Source organism: Tauraco erythrolophus, chromosome W (genome assembly GCF_009769465.1).
Source record: "Tauraco erythrolophus isolate bTauEry1 chromosome W, bTauEry1.pri, whole genome shotgun sequence".
NCBI lineage: Eukaryota > Metazoa > Chordata > Aves > Musophagiformes > Musophagidae > Tauraco > Tauraco erythrolophus.
This window is the reverse complement of record NC_141497.1, coordinates 6,519,636-6,535,720: the sequence shown is the minus strand read 5'-3', so window position 1 is coordinate 6,535,720 and position 16,085 is coordinate 6,519,636. Positions and strand designations below refer to the sequence as shown.

General features: G+C 39.7%; 1 protein-coding gene across 5 annotated transcripts in view; it reads left to right on the top strand.

Moving 5' to 3' along the window:
• The window catches only part of LOC104371354 (nipped-B-like protein), a 215,448-nt gene that overhangs the window by 69,376 nt on the left and 129,987 nt on the right, over nt 1–16,085 (top strand). The window contains exon 1 of one of the 5 annotated variants that reach the window (XM_086630239.1): nt 10,969–10,997. The exons of the other annotated variants lie outside the window; for them this stretch is intronic. The gene's annotated coding sequence lies outside the window, so the exon portion shown is untranslated. Of the gene's footprint in view, nt 1–10,968; nt 10,998–16,085 lie in introns of those variants that run through there. 5 annotated transcript variants of the gene reach the window in all.

Genomic DNA, 16,085 nt, shown 5'->3' with positions numbered 1-16,085 from the left:
GCAGAAGGGTCCGTTGAGAGACCAGGCAAAGTAGACAGCTGTTTGCCTTCTGTCTCTATTGCAGCTATGCCAAAAGCCCACCGATACCCTTTTAGGTCCTTGAAATACCCTCTCTTAAGATAATCTATGCCAAGGATGCACGGTGCTTCTGGGCCATTCACAATAGGGTGTTTTTGCCACTGCTTACCAGTTAGGCTCATTTCAGCCTCTAACACAGTCAGTTGTTGAGACCCCCCTGTCACTCCAGAAATATGAATGGATTCTGCCCCTTTAAAGTTCAACATCATCAAAGTGCATTGGGCACCAGTGTCCACTAAAGCCTTATATTTTTGGGGGCCTGATGTGCCAGGCCACCGAATCCACACAGTCCAGTAAACTTGATTATCCCTTTCCTCCACCTGGCTGGAGACAGGGCCCCTCTATTGCCTGTTATCAGAGGAATCAGCAGGATTTCAATCAGGATTGTGAGGAGTATCAGTCCTCCTATGTTGACTACGGGACCGCTCACGGTAGACTGGGGCGATGGCTTTCCTTGAGGAATTGGAGAAGCTTCTACTTCTGTTGGTTTTTCCTTCCAGCTCGCGTACTCTTGCCTTTAAGGCTGAGGTGGGTTTTTCACCCCATCTTCTCATATCTTCTCCATGATCACGGAGGTGGAACCACAGCTCTTCCCATGATCTGTACCGTCTCTCTCAAGGAGGGTAACGCCTGGTTCTAACAGCTGAAATTCTAAAACGTTCAGGTGGTGGGAAATCTACTTTTTCTCTTAATTCTCGGACCTCCTCAGACAGCTTTTCCACAGCTGCAACACAGGCTTGTATAGAAGTATTATCATCATATCATTGGAGGTAAGTGACCAGATTACCTATGGATAGTGGTGTAGCATCGTCTCCGAAGTCCATTATTGCCAGTGAGGTGGAATATGCTGCTGGCGCACTCCGTAGAATCTTCTGCCACATTGGTCGTGTGCACTGGACATCATCTGGATCCTCGCATCTTGGTCCGGTTCTCAAGTCAAGATAAATCAACTCTTGCACAGCCAGTTCTCTCAGATACTGAATAGCTTTTTCTATGTTGGTCCACTTGCTTACATTACATGGCACCTCGTCCTTGTAGGGGTACCTTTCCTTTATAGCTGCCAGGAGCCGTCTCCAGAGGCTGCGGACTTGTGTCTGCCTTCCAATTGCTTTATCAATGCCTCCATCCATAGCAAGGGCTCCCAGCTGCCTGGCTTCATTACCATCTAACTCCAGACTACTGGCCCCCATGTCCCAGCATCAGAGCAACCAAATGACAATGGGCTCACCTCTAAGACGGCCATAATCTTTTCGAATATCTTGCAGCTTGCTCATTTTTAGAGATCAGGTGGTTATTGTCTCATATGTGATGTCACTTCTCCTCCTTTGAGATCTTCTCTGGGGCAAAACAGAACATTCCCCGCTTCATCTTTCGTTGTTGTGATGGCCCTGGTTGTTTTTCATCATCATCCTCTTCTCTACTTTCTGACTTTTGTGTTGCTCACCAGCCTAGGCTGCAGCTCCAAGGATGCTGTTGCATCTTCCACAGCCAGGAGGAAATGGCCCACATTTTGTAGGCAGGGTCTATACCTTAGTTAATTAGTTCATTAGTTGCAATTCATGCCAGCTGGGTAATAACAGGATATCATAATTCCCCCTTTTTGTTTTACAATTTTTTGTTTTTAGAGGAAAGCAGAGGCTTTACAGTGAGCAGAGACCCAGTCCATTCATTCCGACTCCAGCACACTTCCCTCCCACAAATACCACATCAGGGCTTGCAGCTTTACCTTCTTTATCAAAGGACTCTCACTCTGGCCCTGGTTCCAGCTACTCTGGCTCCGGCAAGGGAGTCGTGGTTCTCAGGGTCTCTCAGACATATCATGTCAGGGTCACCAGTTGTTGCTCACCAGTCTGGGCTGCAGCCCCAAGGATACTGTTGCATCTTCCACAGCCAGGAGGAAATGGCCCACCTTTTGTAGGCAGGGTCTATACCTTAGTTAATTAGTTCATTAGTTTCAATTCATGCCAGCTGGGTAATAACAGGATACCATACTTTTGTACACATTTCCTTGGTTGCTCTTCCTCCAATTGTTGTGATGGCTCTGGTTGCTCTTCTTTGTCTGGTTGTTGTGATGGCCCTGGCTCTCCTTCATCATCGTCTCTTCCATGTTTTAACTTTTGTACACATCTCCTCTTTCTTACCGGGACAACTGATACCATTGTAGTCTGAGTAGCTATAGTGCTTGTCATGGGAGTCGAGATGGCAAGCACAATAACATGAGAAATAAATTGGTATACACCCCTAAATGGTCGATTGACTTTGAATATATATATAATTAAACATATATTTAGGAGACCTTGCAGCAAAGTCAAACCCGTTAAATTATTCCAGTGATGTTCAGCATTATCAAAATTGACATAAGCTTTTGTAAATGAGGTTACCGGTGTAATTGGCGATGACATCCGCCAGGTGGCGCCCAGAGTTAATAAATGAGCTCCACGTCACCATCCGCCTCTGCACCGCCGAATACAGAGACTGGGCTGGTCCCAGCACCGATGATCTTATCAGTGTTACACCGTACAGTATGGCAAGCCCCTTAATTAACGATAACCTGCTTTTCATACCAGTCCAGCACTCAGAGCTAGAAAACCGAGTAAACATTCTGCCTAATATCATATAAGGCAGATAAGGCACTAAATTACAGATTTCTGGTAACATGTATGAGAGTATTACAAACAACATTCCGGCCAGCAACATCCAGGAAAAACACAATGGCCAATCACAGCAATTTACTTTCGTTATTTCAACCCCTTCGGGCCCCACGTTGGGCGCCAATTAGGACTGTCGTGGGTTAGGCCGCTCTGGCAACCAAACCCTACGCAGTTGCTTGCTCACCCTCCCTCACCCCAGGGATGAGGGAGAGAGTTAAAGGAGGAAATGGGAAACCCGTGGGTTGAGATAAGAACAATTTAATACCGATAAGTACTACACAGTGTAGATGCTCACCACCCCCTCTTATCCGAAGCCCGTCTTGTCCCGAAGCTGCAATCCCGGATGAACGCGAGGCCCCAAAATAGAGAGGGAGAGAGAGAGAAACCACCCCGAGAGTCCGAAAGTGAGAGTCCTGGAAGGGCAAAAGCCTTCTTTCCGGCTAACCCTCATTTTTGTACTGGGCATGACGCTGCATGATATGGAATACTAATTGGCCAGTTTGGCCTCAATCCTAAGTCCAAGTACAAATCGTAAGGAGAGTCGTGGACCCCTTGTCCCAGCCATGCTCCCCCCTATCCTGTTGTGCTCCTGCACACTGGCAAGAACACGGCAAGCTGTAAAGTCCTTGAGACCTCAGTGTCAACTACAAACATCAGCTTGCTATCAACATTCTTCTCAGAGTGAGCCTCTGAGTAAAACCAAACCATGGAGCTCTTCTAGCTGCTAAAAAGAAGAGCTAACTCTGTCCCAGCTAAAACTAGGACACCAGGTCCCTCTGGATGGCATCCCTTCCCTCCAGCGTGTCCACAACACCACGCAGCTTGGTGTCATCTGCATACTTGCTGAGGGTGCACTCAACCCCGCTGTCCATGTTGTCAACAAAGATGTTAAATAGTACTGGCCCCAGTACTGACCCCTGAGGAACACCACTCGTCACTGGCCTCTACTTGGACATTGAACTGTTGACCACAACTCTTTGAGTGCGACCATCCAGCCAATTCCTTATCCACCAAGTGGTCCATCCATCAAATCCATGTCTCTCCAATTTAGAGACAAGGATGTCGTGTGGGACAGTGTCAAATGCTTTGGACAAGTTCAGGTAGACGATGTCAGTTGCTCTTCTCTTATCCACCAATGCTGTAACCCCATCATAGAAGGCCCCCAAATTAGTCAGGTAGGATTTGCCCTTAGTGAAGCCATGTTGGCTGTCACCAATCACCTCCTTATTTTCCATGTGCCTTAGCATAGTTGCCAGGAGGATCTGCTCCATGATCTTGCCAGGCACAGAGATGAGACTGACTGGCCTGTAGTTCCCCAGGTATTCCTTTTTTCCCTTTTGAAAGATGGGGGCTATGTTTTCCTTTTTCCAGTCAGTGGGAACTTCACCAGACTGCCACGACTTCTGATATATGATGGATAGTGTCTTAGCAACTTCATCCACCAGTTCCCTCAGGACCCGCAGATGTACCTCATCAGGTCCCATGGACTTGTCCACCTTCAGGTTCTTTAGATGGTCTCGGACCTGATCTTCTCCTACAGTGGGCGGTTCTTCATTCCCCCAGTCCCTGCCTTTGCCTTCTGTGACTTGGGCTGTGCCGCTGGAGCTCTTGCCAGTGAAGACTGAGGCAAAGAAGTCATTGAGTATCTCAGCCTTTTCCATATCCCGGGTGGCCAGGTCCCCCGTTTCCTTCTAGAGGACGGAAAAGTTTTTTAAAAATATGTCCTTTCACATGTGCTAATTTTACTAATTAAAAATATCTTTTTCGCTCCTTGGAAAGCCATTAAGTATTCAATATGATACTGAGGGCTTGGTTTCGTCTGTGTTTCTTCTTTAGAGTTGACTGTTCAGTATGAGCATATAAACCACTTTATTACAAAGAATTATCTTACAATCATAAATAAATTGCTGCTGACTCTCTGTTTGGATCCTTTTGAGTCAATAGCATCTATCACAAGTTTCTTTAATGGGATCTTGGTTTAAAGCATCAGCTTTAAAGTTTTTAGGTCTGTTAGTGGAAATTCTGATGACCACTTTCTGCCACAGAGGAAAAACAGTGCTTTGAGCTTAAGGTCCGCATCCTATCATCCTTACGTATGCAGTCTGCGTTGATATTTCATTCTAAGGAATAAACATGATAACAAGAAACTGGATTTAGATTTGTGTCTGATTTGACTCTAGCATATGTATTAATTCTAAAAGGAAAACACAGTTATGAACGATGGTACTGATAACTTATGAAAACTGAGAAAAGTTGCAAGGTTTTTCTCACAAACAGTGCTGAAAAAAGCATTGCCATTGAACTGTTTGTCCTGGTTTTAGCTGGGACAGAGTTAGCTCTTCTTTTTAGCAGCTAGAAGAGCTCCGTGTTTTGGTTTTACTCAGAGGCTCGCTCTGAGAAGAATGTTGATAGCAAGCTGATGTTTATAGTTGGCACTGAGGTCTCAAGGACTTTTCAGCTTGCCATGTTCTTGCCAGTGTATGGGAGCACAACAGGATAAGGGGGGAGCATAGACGGGACAAGGGGTCCACGACTCTCCTTACGACTTGTACCTGAATTTAAGATTGAGGGCCAAACTGGCCAATTAGTATTCCATATCATGCAGCTTCATGCCCAGTATAAGAGTGAGGGTCAGCCGGAAAGAAGGGCTTTTGCCCTTCCGGGACTCTCACTTTTGGGCTCTCAGAGTGCTTTCTCTCTCTCTGTCTCGGGGCCTCCCTTTCATCCGGGATCGCGGTATCAAGTTTTATCTGTTTTGGGATTGCAGCTTCGTAACGAGACGGGCCTCGGTCAAGGGGTGGTGAGCAATTACACCATACATCACTTGTTTCATAGAATTTCATAGAATTTCATAGAATTTCTAGGTTGGAAAAGACCTTAGAGATCATCCAGTCCAACCGTCCCTAATCCCCCATTAAACCATGTCCCTAAGCAGTTCATCCACCCAAATGTTTGTATATGTTTATCCTTGTACATATCCATATATATATATATATATTGGTAGTGGTAGTAGGAAATTTTTCTTAACCCACGGGTCTCTTTTCTTTTTCCTCTTTGATTCTCTCCCTCATCCCTGGGGGTGGGGGATGATGAGAGAGGGGCTGTGTAGGGTTTAGTTGCCGGAGCGGCCTAACCCACGACACTGTTGAAACTTATCTTGTGTTTTGTTATATTTCATTGGAGCTTAACATTTTAATATTCTGCTTTATGAGTGGCTATACTCTTTAATTTTTGTATTTACTGATATAGTAAGTATAGTCAAGTAAGAAAATAAGCTAGGTCTCCTAAATGCTTTTCAAAATAGAGCTATGCCCTAAATGACTACAGAGGGAATTGTCATTTTGGAGACTCGTAGTGTGAACCTTTCCAGTTTCCTCAAATTATTCTCTCAAATTGATTTCCAGATAGAGTTTAGTCTTGTATGATATCCAATGGTATTCAACTTTCCTTTAATATTAGAAAGCCTTTTTGTTCATTATGTATTAATAAGTAGTGAGATCTTTCTTACTAAATTTACTTCAAAAGAGGTAGAAAAACATAATGGAAACTTTATGAGAGTGATTGACTGCTTACAGCTTTCTAAGATTGCCTATCTCACATAATACCTGGACACTGAAATTAGCACTTGTATAAGAGGTTTTGCATGCTTTGTGAAGGCTAGATACCAAAATTGCCTTCTGAACTAAGAACTTGAAATCAGCTCAAGCTGTAGTAAGTCCCAGTCCTTTTTCTGTCTAGTTTCAAAATCTGTGGTGAGGAGTGATTCTGAAGGACTTTCAAGAGGAACTGAAGTTTAGTAAAGGCATTTCTAAGAACCAATATCTTAAGTTGTTTTTGTGTATGTTTTTTGTTGTGTTTGTTGGTGTGTTTTTTTTTTTTTTAAACATAGGATGCACTTTTCATCATCATTCAAGCTTTGGATGATGTACTGTCAAGTTTTGTGTGACAGATAACAATAATTTCCCTTGGGAGAAGGTACGAATTGAATTGAAAGAAGTCAGTAAAGAGAAGTCAGATGATCATTACAAGCAGCCATATACATTTCTAAAACAGTTGCAATAGCTATGACCATTGCTTTGAAGCCAGCAAAGAAGTTTTGGATGTGTCACATGCAGTGAAAGGTACTTTGGAAGAATTGAGCAATTGGGCAAAACGTGTTGTTCCTTCAAGGCTTGGGAAGCAAACCTTTTGCTTTGGAATCTATATGCTGACTGTTAGTAATGGTTACTTTAGCAGTTCAAAGGCATTGTATTTTGTTATCTTAGAGAAGGGTTACCAGAAAAGGAGAAATCTTAGGAACAGATAAATTTTCATCTTTATCCAACAGCGCACCATATTGGAAACAGTTCAGTCTTATTGGAGCTTTTAATTTCTCTTACCATTCATAACAAAGTTGTGGGCATTGTAGTTAAGATTTTACCATTTTTATTGTAATTTCATGTTTGCAAACTGTATTGCATATTTTCCAAAAGAAGAGAAACAGTAGGAAAGTACAACAGAAATAGCAGATGAAGTAGTTAGCTTGATTAGATAGTGATTTATACCATCTTGTAATGGTAATGTCATGTTATGTTTAAGGCTCAGCTTTGTAGTGCATCACGTACTATTCAGGGTAGTTTATTATCAGTAAAACTGCAGGTGTATTAAATGAAATTTTAAGGAAATAGAAGTTTTATATTTAAACTATTTTAATGCAGACTGACAATTTAGTATAGTACACAGCTATTTTGCCACTTTTTTTTTTTTCTCTCCAATTAGAAAGGGCATGGCTTTGCTGATTGTATTCTTTGAGGATTAACATACCTGTTTTTCATCCTGGTTGAATAACTGTAGTGGTTGTTCTAGACTATAGGTACAGTCTAATTGGGGAAGTAGAAAAGTTGGATTCTTGGATCCAGTGTTTCCAGTTCATCCCCTTCATCTGGTTGCAGAGAGCTTATTTAACCAAAGGTCTGCATGTTTGTCAAAGCAAGAATTAGAAGCCTATGGCTCATATTGAGTACTGACACTTAAAGCTGGAAGCTGAATCTTTTCCAGTTCCATGAATCTGTTAATAGAATAGTGATGACTTTGTTGCTTCCACTGACCACATAGGAAGAAATGTCTCTGTCATTATGAATACTTCTAATTTTGTTTAAAAAGACCGTTCCAGTTGGAGATGTTGAATTACCCATTTCTTTTTGCAAGATGCATTTAAAAAGCCTCTGGTGGTTTGTGCTGGATTTTGTTTGTTTGGTTGGTTTTGTTATTGTTCTTTCTTACAGTAAAAGAATTTTTTTTTAAAAAAATCCAACTATTCTGTGTACATGTCAACTCTCTTCAAGTAAGTAACTTAGTTTCTGCCTTCCATCAAAGTAACACACAAATAGGAATAAAAGCCAAAAGTAATAACTACAACATGGAATAGCTTTAGGAAACAAATAAGCTTAAGTGTAGATATAATTCTTTGCAGAATTTAGTGCAATTTCTGGATTGCTGATGCTCTTTTACCTTTTGATGACTTTTATAGCTGTATATTGTGGTTATGTGTTAATTGTAATTGGTCTAAATAGGTTAGTGTGGTGAACTTCAGGGACTGTTTTTGCTTTGTTACTGTTAACATCAAGATTAGGAATGTTAGATGCAGCTTTCCTTGGGGCCTTTGTAATCTAAAAGTCTCACTATTTTTCTTTAAAATTAAAATGGAGAAAATGCCTGCTTTTAGAGGAGGAGTTGAAAAAAATAAAGTATTCTGCAATTGTTGAGAATATTAATTTTGTTACTGTAACATTACTCAATGGCTTTTATTTTTGGAATAGGGAGCCTCAGATTTTGGGAAATACATTCTTCCTCAGTTTAATAAAATATGTTGTCTAAATGATTGTCTGGATTAATTTTGTTGCAGAGCAAGTCAGGTAGTTATATGCCATGTATAATACAGATCACTGCTAAAGAAAATAAAATACGTAGGCAGTTTGAGTACACAGATTTCCCCCCCAGTTTCTGGGCAACCTGATCGTGGTGTCTCTGCTTGAGCAGGAGGTTGGACAAGATGATGTCCAGAGGTCACTTCCCACCTCAACCATTCTGTGATTTTGGGAGAAAATCAATGAGATACGCAAAATCATGGATGCATGTGTACGTTAGTAGTCCTCTGTTCCTTCCTTCCCCCTCAAAGGGGTGTGAGGGGAACGGAAGAAAGAAGGGAAAATGAGTATATGCAATGTCCTTGGTATTTGTTGCCGTGGGCTGTTTACCTCATTGGTACTAAAAGGCGTTGTTCAGTGCAGTGGAGAGTAGTTGCCGTGTTAGCTTGATGATAATTTTTAGTCTTGTGAAAATTTAAAGTGACTTGTTTTCTGCTGCTCCTTGTGTTCCATACTGAAAAGGAGAGCTCTGCAAGTATCTTCATGGGCAGACCACGTTTTATGGAAGAATGGGATTAATACATAAATCATGGACATGAGGAAAATGATAAGTAGTTGAGGCAGGAGAAAGGCAGGTCAGGAAAAATTGTGTTGTGCCTTCAGTCACCTAAAAGCTGTGTTTGTAAAAGTTTTGGGAAGTGTAACTGTCTTCCTTTTGACTCATTTGTCTTTGTGCTGTCCACTGAGTCAGCAGAATCCCTTTTCCATAAGAGGATGGGAATTCTGGTTGTAGTTACTGATTGCATGTATTTAAACTCATTCTTCCATCTTCTTCCGCAGTCTCTATATGTGCACATTCATGTATGCATGCCCACCTGTCTGAGGAACTGAGCTGCAGCTTTCTAACTCCGTGACAGCCTCATAATTGGTAATTGTGAAAGACAGCTGGCAAAACAGACATAAAAGGAGCAGAACAAAACCAGACTAGAATAAAAAGACCTGAAATTTAAAACAAAACAAAACCAAAACCAACTTGGATGCGAAAAAGGACAGTGAAGGATAACTTGTTTGATTGGTAGTCACAGTAAGTTTCATAGACTGTTCTGTAAGCTCTTTGGCTACCTTTGTCTCCTCTAGCCTTATGCCTTCTGGAATTGCTATGGAAGGAGGAGGTAGCCATTATAGAAGTGCCATGTTCTGTGTTTTTCAAAATAGTCTGAAAATGAAGTGAAAACATTTATCACAGTTCCTCAGTGGGAAGGTTTCTCATCTTTTTGTGTCATGGATTATGGTCCTACTTTACTCTCTTCAGTGAAAATAAAATCCAGTATTGATCACCCACAGTCTAATGTCTTTATATGCCCTGCAGTGTTTTTACTTGGTCTCCAGTGATATGCCTTGGTTTTGACATTTTTCTCCCTCTAGATTGACAGTTGATTCATCTTGAAATGTCATAATGAATCTTCTGGTTTCTTTTATTTGTTCTACCCACTTTTATTCTGATTGATAAGTTTATACTAGAAGTTATGATAGAAATTTCCAATGTGATACTTTGAATTTTCCCTGTTTCTTGGAAAACCAAAATTGAAGCTAGATCACAGACATATTTCTGTTCAGCTGAACTGTTTCAAGATGTGTGACTGACTTTGTCCAAGTAATTAGAAATTAAGGGATAACTCGAACCTTGTCTATGTAAAGGCACTTAAGACTTTTAATGTAAATTAACAGGAGAAATTAATTTAAAGTGGTTTAGTTGAACTACATTAAACATTTGAGTTGATATTCTCATTCAGAATTAGTAGCTTGAATTCAGTTGTTTTTATTTTACTGTAAAATTAAGTTGTGTTGAATGAACTCTATTTAATTTGAAGAAAATTTCCACCTGGCTTGAGATGGTTAAATCTGTTATAGGAAAAAAAAATCAGATTAGTGTTTTTGGGAATTTCTATGCATAAGGATATGTTCTTCAAAGTAGTGTTCATCATTGTTTTATACGAACTGGTTTGTGGTAGTCCCTTCCACACAAACATTTAACTGTTATTTTACTCCAAATTATTACTTCTACAAGAATGCTTTCACTGTTAACAGCTATTCTGTATTCCTTTGTATTGCTGCTGGGCTTGATGCCTTGTAGAATTATTCCTGCAATTATTCCTGTGAGCAGCTTTGCAAACCAATTGCTGCAATTGTCAGGTAGCTTTTATTTAGATTTGTGACATCTGCAGTCTATCAAGAGTAGGATATAGAAGATGATCAGTAAAATGAAAGAGACACTGCTTTAGATAAATGCTTTTCTTGGAACTGCGTCCCTCTTTTCAGTGTGGTTTGCGAGCTTAAGAAACTTCTATTGTGTTTGTGCTACAGGTGTAGGAGAACCAGCAATAGCAGCAGAAGTTCAGGATGACATAGGACACTTTTCTAGGTAAATGTATGAATCCTTCCCCAGACCTACAAAGGCCGTACACCAATGTAATAATTTTTCTAGCTATTGAGAGATACCTAATCGTTACAATCTAGCCCCAGTTGCTCATGGTGAGTTGGTTATAATTTGAACTTAGTTGATTAACAGTAATTTCAACAATACCTCTAGATGTTGTGTGCTGTTTGATTCAGGGCTTATTAATAACTTTGAATATGTGTGCTTTCCCAGCTGTAGTCTCCATTTGTTTCCTATGCTATATCATTGAATTCATTGTGCTCCAAAAGTTTAGCTGACTATAATGTTCATATTAACCAGACTGCGTGCAGTTGGGAAAAAGGAATATCTTGACTGACTAGCGATATTGTTTTACTTGCTTGTTGATAATCTCTTTATTTATAATGTTAATAGGAATGACTACCTGGAAGATAATAAAAAAATAAAATGCCATAAAGAGTCAGGGACATCATCTACCTGGACTTGTCTAAAGCATTTGACACTGTCCCACATGACATCCTTGTCTCTAAATTAGAGAGACGTGGATTTGACAGATGGACCACTCGGTGGATAAGGAATTGGCTGGATGGTCGCACTCAAAGAGTTGTGGTCAATGGTTCAATGTCCAAGTGGAGGCCAGTGACTTGTGGTGTTCCTCAGGGGTCAGTACTGGGGCCAGTGCCATTTAACATCTTTGTTGGTGACATGGACAGTGGGATCGAGTGCACCCTCAGCAAGTATGCAGATGACACCAAGTTGTGTGGTGTTGTGGACACGCTGGAGGGAAGGGATGCCATCCAGAGGGACCTTGACAGGCTGGAGAAGTGGGCCTGTGAGAACCTCATGAAGTTCAACAAGGCCAAGTGCAAGGTCCTGCACGTGGGTCGGGGCAATCCCAAGCACAAGTACAGACTGGGTGGAGAATGGATTGAGAGCAGCTCTGAGGAAAAGGACTTGGGGGTGTTGGTTGATGAGAAGCTCACCATGAGCCGGCAATGTGCACTGGCAGCCCAGAAAGCCAACCATGTCCTGGTCTGCATCGAAAGCAGCGTGGGCAGCAGGTTGAGGGAAGTGATTCTGCCCCTCTACTCTGCTCTCGTGAGACCCCACTGAAAGAGGGCAGATTTCTATTAGATATAAGAAAGAAATTTTTTACGGTGAGAGTGGTGAAGTACTGGAACAGGTTTCCCAGAGAAGCTGTGGCTGCCCCATCCCTGGAAGTGTTCAAGGCCAGGTTAGATGAGGCTTTGAGCAACCTGGTGTAGTGGAGGGTTTCCCTGCTCATTGCAGGGGGATTGGAACTGGATGATCTTTGTGGTCCCTTCCAACCCAAACTGTTCTGTGATTCTATTCTATGATTCTATATCAGGTTTCTTGCATTACTATTTTAACCCTAGACAGCTGCATCAGTGATTAATTACTACTCAATTCCAATATTGACTTTTTCTGAGATTGAATTAATGTTAAGATGCTTTATATTGTGAATGCATATGCTTGTTTTTTCCATGTAATTTAAATTCTAGACCATGTTTTAGCAACCATATCTCCTTCCTTAGTATTTTTTTAAAGTATTTTTAAAAGCATTTCATTGTGGAAACTTGTAACTTGTTTGAAACTGTAGCTCTGATATGGAAACCAGAAATCTCCCCTCTTGTGGGTAAATCTGTATGCTAAACTTAGTCATGGCATCTTATTTGAATAACTAGAGGATATTAATTCATTCTCTTTCTACCTCTCTCCCTCATTCTTTAAGTGGTGTTTTTTTTTTTTTAGAACAATTTGTGGACTGATAACTAGCAGAGCTTCATGTTGTATCTAACAAGAAAAGTAGTTTATTGCAAAATGTGGAAACTTAAAACTGGCTATGAGGCAAGGCTTCTTAAATTTATAATAGGATGTTTGCTGTTTTAAAAGAAAAGTCCACTGCTCACCTGAATTATAAAGTAGCTAATAAATGAGTTGTACTGGTTTACTTTGTGCAGCTACAGTAATCAACTTTGATCATAGTGCTGCGGTTACATCAATACAGCACTACTAAACATATAAGAAATGAAAATCACTTTTTAAAGTATTTTAATTCTAACTAAAGATTTCATAGTTTAAACTAAATAAAACATAACTGTATTTAAAGTATTCTATTTAACAGAATGCTTTTAAAAACGAAAACTATAGAGACCTAATACCCTAGCCCTTTTTGAAAATTTAATTTTAATCCACCTAATTTTATCTCTGATTTCTCAGAAATATATTTGGTTAGTCATATATAAGTTATTTTTTAAATCTAAAGATACGATAAGTTAAAGAATACCCTGGAGTATGGGGAATGAAACATTTAAACGTACATACTAAATTTCTGAATCCTGGGGTGTGTTACTTATCTTTGCATTACTACTGAGTCTGTGTACTATTGCACAGAAACAGATTTTCCCCTTTATTTTGTTTTCCACCGTTCTCATGCACGTACATAGCTAAGCCATGGAAAAACTTATTTTTGTTAATGAGACAAGGATGTATTTCAACCAAGGGGAATGTTTCATAAATGCAGAGCTTGAACCTTCATATGGTAACTAGTGGTCGGAGTCCTCTGATCATTTCATTGATAGTCAGATGCTGCAATATCTGAAAAAAAAATTGCAGTTTGTTTCTTTTTTCTTGTTTTTTTTTTTTGTGGGTGTTTTTTATTTTTTGTTTGGTGGTGGCTTGGTTTTTTTTTGTTTGGTGTGGATTTTTTTTTGTTTGCTTGTTTTTCTTCTCTCATTGTAGTCTATCTCTTCACTGAGTGATCACTGATTCTGTACCTAAATTGTTCACAACTTTCATCCTCTCTTCCTCCCTTAATTTTACTCATGCCTGTCCATTCTCTCTAAAGAGGTTTTTGGGTTTTTTTTTCCTTCTCTTAGTTTTCCACTCTGCCATTAACTCAGTATTATGGTGAGAAATGCAGTATATATAAAGAGATGTGTTGAGAGGATCTGCATGACATGGCCCAAACCTTCCACCGAAGACAGTCAGTATTTTCTGTGTCCATGTTATGGACTGTTTTACCAGCCACATATTTATTTTCTACTTAAAAAAAAAAAAACCAAACCCAAACCTCTACACAGAACAACCCACAACATTTTAAATTTAACATTTTGATAGGAATTTTCTTTGGAATGTTAATTTGCAGTAAAGGAGAATATACATAATTGACAAAAAAAAGGAAGAAGATAACATACAGAAGTAACACTTTAAATGTGTAGTTATTATCCATAGCATAAACTTTTTAAGTATTACTTTCCTTGCTATCTTGGCTTGGCTTCACTTCTTTTCTGGTGTATTATGATAATAGCTTTTCATATATTCTCAATATATGCTGCCCTTTCACTCTTTTTCTTTCACTAAAGGGTTCTTTGTATCACTTCCTTTGTGCACTGTAGTTTCTTCCTCCCTGGAATGTCTTTTACAATATCTGTTGTTTCTTATAAAGTAGCAAGAGTCTAAATACATATATACTGAATATGCAAGACCTCCTTTGCATATATGTAAATTGGATGTCTACTTCTCAATTTGAACTGCTACACTCTGATGCATTGTTTAAAAGCTTTCCAATGCAGCAGTTCTTTGATTTCCTTAATTCAGCTAATATTAACTAACAGTTTCATTTTTTTTCAATCTAGAGGCAGAAATGCTGTACTACTGGTAATAGCTACTGTACAAAGCTGATAATGTAAACTTTCTAAATATTGATAAATGTTGATTCTTCTTGACTAATTGTGAGCTGTTACAGTGTTTTACTTTTAACTCTTGTTACAGTTGGGGAATGAAAAAACAAAACCAAAACCCAACAAAGCTTGTCTGACAGTTGAGCCATTAATTGTTGCATGCTGTTCTGATGTTTTATATGAAAGAACATATCTTGTCTTGAGCTGTCAATTTTTTTTCCCTACTTGATATTTTGAATTCCCTAAATGAGTGGGTTTAATAATGTTCTCAGTGACATCAAATTAGAGTTCTAGTTTCACTGGACCTCACTCTCTAGTTCTGGAATTGAATCCCACCTCGTTTGCATTCATGGCTCCCATTTATTGTTGTGCTAGCATTGCCCTGTAGCATTTTTCCTTTGTAACCTTCTTTGACTGCCTTAGAGAGAGCAACCACCTCCCCTTTTGACCTTTGTTTTGTTAACTAAACAAACCAACCCCTTCTATTCTCCTCTTAGAAAGCTTACTCTTCCCTTCACCATCCTAGCTCTCTGCACTTGTTCCACTCCCAGATCTGGCAGTTCAGCTTTCTTATGTATCTGTAATCTGAAGATTTCAAATTTAAGTGTCTGGTTTTGGAGGAATTTTTCCTATTGAATATCTGCATAATTTAATTATTGTGGCAGTAATACCAGGAAAGAACTTGCATTAGTAGTGACTGCTTCTGATGTTTACAGCTTTCCTAGGCAATCAGGAAGGGAAAGTGAACAGATTCTCCCTCTTCCCCCTTGTTTCTGTGTTACATACAGGATTTACAATAATACTGACTAGTGACGTGGCCTTAGTCAGCTTTGATGCAGTTTCAGTCAGGAGAGGAGAGATCATCAGACATGACCTTTTTCTTGTATATACAACTTATGTGTGAAAGGTGTTCTTTACTTACCTTTCAATGAAAACTTAAATTCTAAAAGCTCTTGTGGGTTTGCTGTTGCAGACTCATTGTGGGAAAAGTTAAGTCCTTTTTTTTTTTCTTTAAGAATTGCTTATTTGTGGAACTAAAGCAGCCACTGAAATTCTGTGTATATTGGTATTTGTTTCAGGTAAAGAAACACCAGTATTGAGTAGTATTTGAAACTGCTCTGGGTGTTTGAAGGCTGTTTTCTCCTGGATTAAAAAAAAACCAAACACAACAGCCCACACAACATATCTGTCTGCAGCAGTTTCCTTTAACTAGTTTTCTGCACCTGTAATGTACTATATTTTTAATAAACAAATGTAATTTACTGATAGGAATGAGCTTGTGGCCGGTGCGGCAAAGGAAGTCAACTCATTGTCAGTTCTGTTTAACCTCAGTGTTGGGTGGGTTTCTTTTGTGTGTTCATTGTGTTGTCCCCTGTTGCCACCTGAAGAA